This window comes from Sinocyclocheilus grahami, unplaced genomic scaffold (genome assembly GCF_001515645.1).
Source record: "Sinocyclocheilus grahami isolate Dianchi unplaced genomic scaffold, SAMN03320097.WGS_v1.1 scaffold1678.1, whole genome shotgun sequence".
In the NCBI taxonomy this organism is placed as follows: domain Eukaryota; kingdom Metazoa; phylum Chordata; class Actinopteri; order Cypriniformes; family Cyprinidae; genus Sinocyclocheilus; species Sinocyclocheilus grahami.
In genome coordinates, this window is record NW_015506857.1 from 181,109 (window position 1) to 188,844 (window position 7,736).

At 38.1% G+C, this 7,736-nt stretch overlaps 2 long non-coding RNA genes across 3 annotated transcripts; one reads left to right on the plus strand and one right to left on the minus strand.

Moving 5' to 3' along the window:
* Positions 1-1,632: 1,632 nt before the first annotated feature.
* LOC107571986 (uncharacterized) lies at positions 1,633-4,051 on the minus strand. Of its 2 annotated transcripts, XR_001607264.1 has the most exons (4): positions 3,653-4,051; positions 3,418-3,563; positions 3,133-3,251; positions 1,633-1,884 (listed from the first exon to the last, which is right to left on the minus strand). It is a non-coding gene; the product is annotated as an uncharacterized lncRNA (long non-coding RNA). The 2 variants fall into 2 exon arrangements; XR_001607263.1 differs by lacking the exon at positions 1,633-1,884 and having other exon boundaries at positions 2,941-3,251.
* A 1,886-nt stretch (positions 4,052-5,937) lies between these two features.
* LOC107571987 (uncharacterized) lies at positions 5,938-6,820 on the plus strand. Its single transcript, XR_001607265.1, has 4 exons — positions 5,938-6,148; positions 6,229-6,299; positions 6,382-6,445; positions 6,534-6,820. It is a non-coding gene; the product is annotated as an uncharacterized lncRNA (long non-coding RNA).
* The last annotated feature ends 916 nt before the right edge of the window (positions 6,821-7,736 follow it).

Below are 7,736 nucleotides of genomic sequence, written 5' to 3' on the forward strand. Positions count from 1 at the left end.
GACCAGCACGGATCAGCTCCAGGCATGACGAAGCAGATATCGTCCTCTTTTGGAAGACCAAACAAAGTAGTTTCGCTTTCACAACGAAGCACACAGTGTCTTTACGACATGGCGGCGGCAACAACAAAACTACAGCGAGAATAAAAGTTAGCCTTCTTTCTTTGCGTGAACATTTGGGCGGCGTTATGCAAATCTTCCCACATAGCGACGTAGACATGTGGGGGCGTGTTAGAACGAGCCGTTTTAGGTAGGTGTGGCTGACTTAACTTTTATAAAGAATATCTCTTTGGATTTGAGACTTTAGTCTTTGCAACTTTACAGATCTTCTTTATGCATCAAGAGCTTGTAACATTCCAAAGAGAAAGAAAAAAATTTAATCGCATCATATGACCCCTTTAAATGTCATAGATGTATATTTACTGAGTAATCCAATTGGGGGTGGGTGGTTGGGTCAAATTGACAATTTGACTGAAGTCAAAGTTCAAATGTAAAATAACACTTTCACAGTATAAATAAATATAGATGAATCCTAACAATTAAAGTTACAAAAGTTATTCAGTCAAGAGCAGCGAGTGATTCCCTGTCTTTTGTTGCTTGATTAACATTGACACAGATAGCTGTAGGTTTATTAAACTGCTGAACCTTTAAGACTTCATGCAAAGACTTAATATACTGTTACACATGCGTTTCTTGCAACTATGTTAACATGAATACTCGCCAAGTTGGCATTTCAACAATTTTGTGTTTATCAGAATGTTTATATGCAATAAGCCACGAATAAAACTCAATTCAGTATTTGTGCACTGTTTGAGAGGTGGCTTTATCTGAGTGCACTTTGGGTGTGTGCGTACAGTAAACTGTCTCTCAGAGAGTACTGAACATAGTACTTTTTTGCTGCTTATTGTGCTTGGTTTAAAATCGCTAGAACGTTTATAATGGCAAGAATTAAAAACACATGCAAATGAGATATTCCATCAACTGTCCTGAGTGTCAAACACTGAAATGTTTGCAGGAATTTCCGGCATTATATGCACAGCACCTGCAGGAACGAGTAAAATATGTGCAATACCCACAACCCCATGTTGAAATTCAAGCCCTCTGCTCAGTTTGATTATCAAATTACAAAGGCTATGATTTAAATAAATATCTGCACTGTGTGTTTTAGAGTGACGCAGCACTGTGTTCACTTACATGTGAGCAGCTCATGATAACAGTGTTTTCAGCATCTCGATTCACAGTAAATGTGATGCCACACAAACATTTGCTCTGTGTTTGAGTCACTTTAATGTGCAATTTGGCACGAAACACACCAACCATCTTTATAAACCTGTCATCAATCAACAAAAGAGAAGCTTTAAGGGTCTCTACAGTTTTCTGTCAAAATAAAATTGATGGTTTATCATTTAAAGAAAAGAAGACAATAAAGGGACAGTTCACCTAACCAAGAAAATTGTGTCCTTTTTTTTTTAATGTTGTTCCAAACCTGACAGTTGATGGTAGACGCTGACTTCCATAGTATTTTTTTTTATCCCATACTATGGAAGTCAATGGCTACTGTCAACTGTTTGGTTGCCAACATTCCTCAAAATACCTTTTTTGTGTTCAGCAGAAGAAAGAAACTCACAGTGGTTTGGAATGACATGAGGGCGAGTAAATGATGACAATTTCATTTTTGATTGGATTATCCCTTTAATATAGACATATTATTTTGTAACCTCACAGTTATAATTATGGGTGTAATGTATTCATCCCGAACGTCACGGTACGGACTTCAAGGTTCGGTTCATGCACTCAGATGACGAATACAGTCAGTCACAGGTGATCAATCCAGAAGGAAATGCACCGCTACCGGTCACAACAGGAAACAGCAGAAGAACAGACGATCTATGCACCAACCCAAAACAAGAATGACGAATTCAGATGGGACCTAAGGGCTTGAAGAACCGATTGCTTGTTTTAAATCAGCAGTGTGGGAAAGTTTTGGGTTCTAGAGATGCACCAGTTGACCAGCCAAAAATTGGAAAAAATTCGTTATTTTAGTTTTATTTTGGCCAATCTCTATTCCTGAATTGTATACAAACTGCATTGTAATAATTTCCCAAAATGTAATTTGTGTGGAAATATAATAAGTCTGCAAACAGGATGCTAACAGAAGCTATAGATGCTTAAGATGGACGCAGATTGAGAAAATACCATACTAGGCAGATCAAGCTCACTGTTTGCGATGCGCAAACTATTGGAGGAAAAATATAAATACTGAATTGGGGATGGTGGGTTATATGAATGTATCTCTGGGGAAACTTAGCATTTTCAGAAAAGTTTTGTTGGCATTTTTTCCACTTACCTGTGTCTAATGCATATTAAAGTACTGTTTATAATTGCAGCGATGCTTTGTTTACAGCGGTAACCAAGAAAATGCTATATCACTGCTGTTCCATAAGCGCCTCCTGCTGTCAAGACAGTAAATTTGCCTTTTCATTCAGCCCATCTGCTGTTTTTGTTTTGTGCATTATTACACAAATCAAAAGTCAAACCATTCTGTTTTTGCTTTAAATCTTGAAATTACAAAATTATCTAATTCAAACCAAAACAACTGCTCATGCTGCATGAGTGTAGCACTACTGTCTATTCAAAATAAATGGAAAAAATTGCATTGGGGATTTGTTGCTTGCTTTTTCCTGTTGTACCGAACTCGCTTCGCACCATGATCCTAAAACATCGTATCGAACCATAACTTCTGTGTACTGTTACACCCCTAGTTATAATGTAAAAAAGATATTATTTATCTTAAATATTGCATTTTTATTTTACAATTAAATATTAGAATAGTAATATTTTAATTTTGTTATTTAGTAAATGTTTATTTAATAATATTTATATTTATAGAGTAATAAGAAATAAGAATTACTATTATTATTATGATCATACAGCCATATTGATACATAATCACTAAATTTTGTACAAATTGTGCAGTCCCACAAACAAGCACAGCAAAACCTAGAAATTTTAAATCACAATTTTTGATCAGAGTTTAAGTGATGCATTAAATGATAGTAATGCATCTGGGTGTAGATGGTTGTGCACAGATGATACAGTGTTAGTGTAATGGATGAAGGATGTGTGTTAACTAACCCGGTTGACCAGGGCGAGGACTCTTGAGTCTGTGGCGTGTGGATGTGTGTGGTGGGTGTTTGCGGGCTGGTTAACAGGACACCGGTGGGGACACTGGCCCTCTGAGGGGTGCCAATCACCTGCAGGAACAGACACAGGCCCATTAACATCATCACTGTGATTCTCAGTATAAACAGTCAGTGCAAATGAAAGTACAGGAGAGTGAATTCTGTGATTCTGACAATCTTTAGTCTGTAGTGGTCATTTGTCCAGCGTCTCGACCCACGAGCACCTGAGCACATCTACCTGTGTGTAATAGGATGATGAGGAATGTAATCCTGCTGACTCCAGCATTCTGTGATCCTCTTACACAGACTCTCCCGGGTCACCTCACACAATGTTAATGGAGGGCTTTATCGCCATGGAGACAATGGGACGGGCCAGAGAGGGGTCTGTGTGTCATCATGTGACTCTCATGCTTGAGTACTGGATTCTTTAAACATGGAGTATTTAATAAACAGCATGACTGTAAGTGTCTTACCACATGTGGCAGCACGTTAACGCCTGCAGCGGTGAGTGCTTTGGGCAGAATCTGTTTGACCGCAGCAACTGATGCTGGATGAATGGTCAGAAAGGACAGAACACCTGCAGCTGCATACAATCACACACACATCTTATTAATATTCATGATATGAATCCTGATAAACATGTGCAGTGCGTTTAATCACAGCGACCCCTGCAGGTCAGGAAGTCATGGTCACCACATGAGCACAACAATGACTAGTTAAGCTGTGGCCTGCTGTCAGTTACTGATAAAAATTAGTATTTGAATTAGGGCTGGGTGATATATCAAAAAAATTTATCGTGATATAATGTTTCATATCATTCGGTATCGATAATTATTGAAAACTTTTTATAACCTTTCTTAAAGAGCAGTAGAAATTTTTTTTTTTATTTGAGCTCTGTATTTTTTATTTACCCAATTTATTAAGACAAACAACAATTTTAGTTTTAACAAACAAAATAAAAAATGTAAACAAATATCTCCTTTCTTACATTTTATATGCAGAAGTGTTAAAGGGGTCCTATTATACTTTTTCAACTTTAGTTAGTCTGTAATGTTGCTGTTTGAGCATAAAAAAAGATCTGCAAAGTTACAAAGCTCAAAGTCCACTTTAAAAGGAGAATTTTATTTTACAGAAATCACTTTTCAAAAACTACAACGAACGACTCGTTTTGACTACAACACATACAGTATTTTCCGGGATTTGTGATATCACAAATATCGACCAATGGGACGAGACCTGGTTGAGCTGCACTAGAGAAGGCAACGAGTGTTATCACTAGGCATGGGCTGATTACCGGTTTCAAAGTATACTGCAATTTAAAAATGTTGCGGTTTCAAAGCCGCAAATATTTTCCGTTATACTGTTCCTGCGATATGTGCTGTTTTTCATGTCTCCTCAAATACGGAAAGTGTAGGAATCCCTCAGGTTGAGTGCAGTGTAGAGAGTAACACGACCCTCCTCCTCCTGTTGGCGTGAGCGAGCGGTCAGTCACGTGTGTGTCGGATGGCCGAACTAAGGAGCTGCCCCTGGAACTTACGCGATCGGCAACCAGCCGTTTTTTGTCTTATTGCAAGCAACTTGTCTCTGTTCTGGACTTGCACAAACCGCGTTGCAATGCAATCGTTTTCCAAAATGTCATTTATGTGAAAATATGAAGTCTGTAAACGCCCATTAACACAGGCCAGAGACGCTGAAGACGGCCGCACAGAGAAAAATACTGTAGCAGGCAGATCACTCACTGTTCATGATGCACAAACTATTGGAAGAATATATTGATTTGGGGGTTTATATGAATGTGTTTCTGAGGGGAACTGACTGTCTTCAGAAAAGTTTACGTGGTATTTTCTTTTAATCTCGTCTCTATAGTTCATATTAAAGCGGTGTTTCAGCGCAGCGCTGCTTTGTTTACAGCGGTAACCAAGGAAATGCCGTATCTGGTGTTCCAGAAGCGCCTCCTGCTGCCAGAGAGTGAATCTGCATCCCATTCAGAGCTTCTGCTGTTTGCTTCGTTCCAATAATATCCAGCTGCAGCCCTGCCGCAGCCCCACACATTTCAGGACACACAATCCAGGCCGGAAGTGAGGGGTGGAGTTAGTAAAACGTAACAACATGGCGGAGAGCAGGGTGAGTAAAGTTTATGTCATTTTGTGATGAAAAATTCGTTCAAAAGTTCAATGTTTATATTATAAATACTGTTTATGTGCATGCCTTTCACGTTTTATTTCTGAAGCTTTGAATTGTTGTCATCCTTTACCATTTTCGGGACTTTTCTGCGGACAGTTTGATTGCGTTTTAGGTTGTTTGTTGTAAATGGGCTTTGCGATAAAGCCACTTTATGGTTTGAATTTATTACTTTTTGATATATTTAATGCTTTCTTATAATTCTATTAGTTTCATTGTTTGTTGGTTTATTTTATGCTATTCTAGAGCATTGTAAGTTTGTTATTGACTTTTTCAAGTGTTATGCAATTTTTCATTTTATCTCCTGTAGAGACATACTACAATTCAGAGAGGCAAAAAATTACCTCAGTTCCAACAGTGCCAAAACTGTTGCAGCCTTTATCATTGCCCTTTCTGCAGGACATTTAAGCCAACCAGACTGGACAAATTAAAATTGCATCTGCAGAGCCATTCCAGCAAGGCAGTTGTCTATGATAGTATGGGTATCTTGAGTTGTTTTATTAATGTGTTGTAGTATAGTTAAGTACTTTACTAATGTAATGATTTATTTGTTGATGGTAAGGCAAATCATGTTTTGCTATAAATAAACGAATGCTTGCCTTCCAATTTAATGTATTGACAGTATCAGTTTGTTTCTTCTGGGATCCCTAAACAATGGCATTGCTATCTTTCATCTTTCAAACTCATTTTGCCCCATTTTAATTATGATTTGACTTTTTCTTAAATTTTGCTGTTTTTTTTAGTATGCTCTACACGTTGTGTTGGGAGCCCCCTTTGACTTTACATCTGTAAGTAATTAGGAGCACAAGCAATTGGATTTCATGCTGTTTGGATATTTATAAGATTTCTCTGTATTTCTGTCTTAAAGCATGACTTTCCAAAAATCAGGAGATGGTGGGCACTAATTCTTTTGGAGAACTTTGGGGTTGTCCCAGAAAGGTATTTCCTTATTTCCCTACAGTTCACACTACCTTGCACCCTATCCCAGACTAATAAAAAAATCAACCAAAAAATGTTACAGGACAGAAAACCTCCAGAAGACACTAGAGCTACATGAAGAATAAGCTACACCCAGCAGAAGTGAGGTATTTGTCAGTAAATATGTGTTGTTGCAAATGTGTAATTTATATGAAATAGTAAAATTGTATTATTCTTTGCCGTTTTGTAATGAAGGAGCTCACTATAATCAAACACATGAAACCGGCTGTAAAATGGATACATGCCAATAGACATGTGTTCAGGGGCCCTGTGGAAGAGCCTCTGTTCCTCAGAATGGAAGAGGATGACAAGGAAAAGGCCCTCCAAAATCTCATCAAAGATGCGGAAGACTGCAGAGACCCACTCACATTACATTTTTCATTCAGGGAAGACATGGAGATTTTTTTAGTTGAATGCCATGAAAAAATGGGATTAAAATTGAATTCTTCTTTTGAAGAGTGAAAAGTGTAAGACTTTCAAAAGCTTTTTTTTTTTTTGATATTACAATTACATTTCTAAATTTTAATTTTAGTTCTATTTTTGGTTGTTGAAATGTTTTTTTTATTAGTATGTTGCACTTTTTCCATGTTCAATTTGAATTTTAAAATAAAAAGTATTCTTGACATCAAACGGCCATTCTCTGTGTCTTTAAGTATTTGTTACAAAACAAACATGACCTAAATATCTCATCATAACCTACAGTCAAATTTTTTTTTACGGTTTACTAGATTGATCAAAATGAATATCAATATCAGCATGACATCAGAGCAAGTCGGACGTAACACTTTTCTAACCGGCATGCATCTCGCGGTGATCACCGGTGACCGATTCTGCGCAGAATCTGCTCATCTCAAACAAGCCTAATGCTTCCACTTACGTTACACTCACATACGACATACAAACTATGTAACACACGCGGATCATCGCCGTTTCTCTTACCTGAGCCAGCCCACTTACAGCCGCGCCATAACTCGCGCCGATATTTACAATTAGTTGGACAAATTCTGCATTTATCACGCCAGATTCAGATCGTCTGCTTCAGTTGCTTCAGCTGGTACACCCAGCGGTAGGGATGTATGGCGGGCCAGACGGTCCAAAATTAAGACTAATGACTTGTTGCGGGAAGTCACTATACTATTGCCAGGAGCTACTGAGTTTGCCACGACTCACCTTCCTCACACGGCGGGCGACTCACTCTCCTCACACGGCGGGCGACTCACTCTCCTCAATGCATGAAGATATTTCTCTTAACCAATGAGTTATGGTAGGCCTTTCTGTCTTTTTCCAATAAATGGCAATGAGCCTTTTGCCATGTAAAATGCACATATCTATCAATACTTGATTATCCTTTTTAATATTCCAATTTTCTGGATTAATGCCAAGAATGAAAAACCCTGG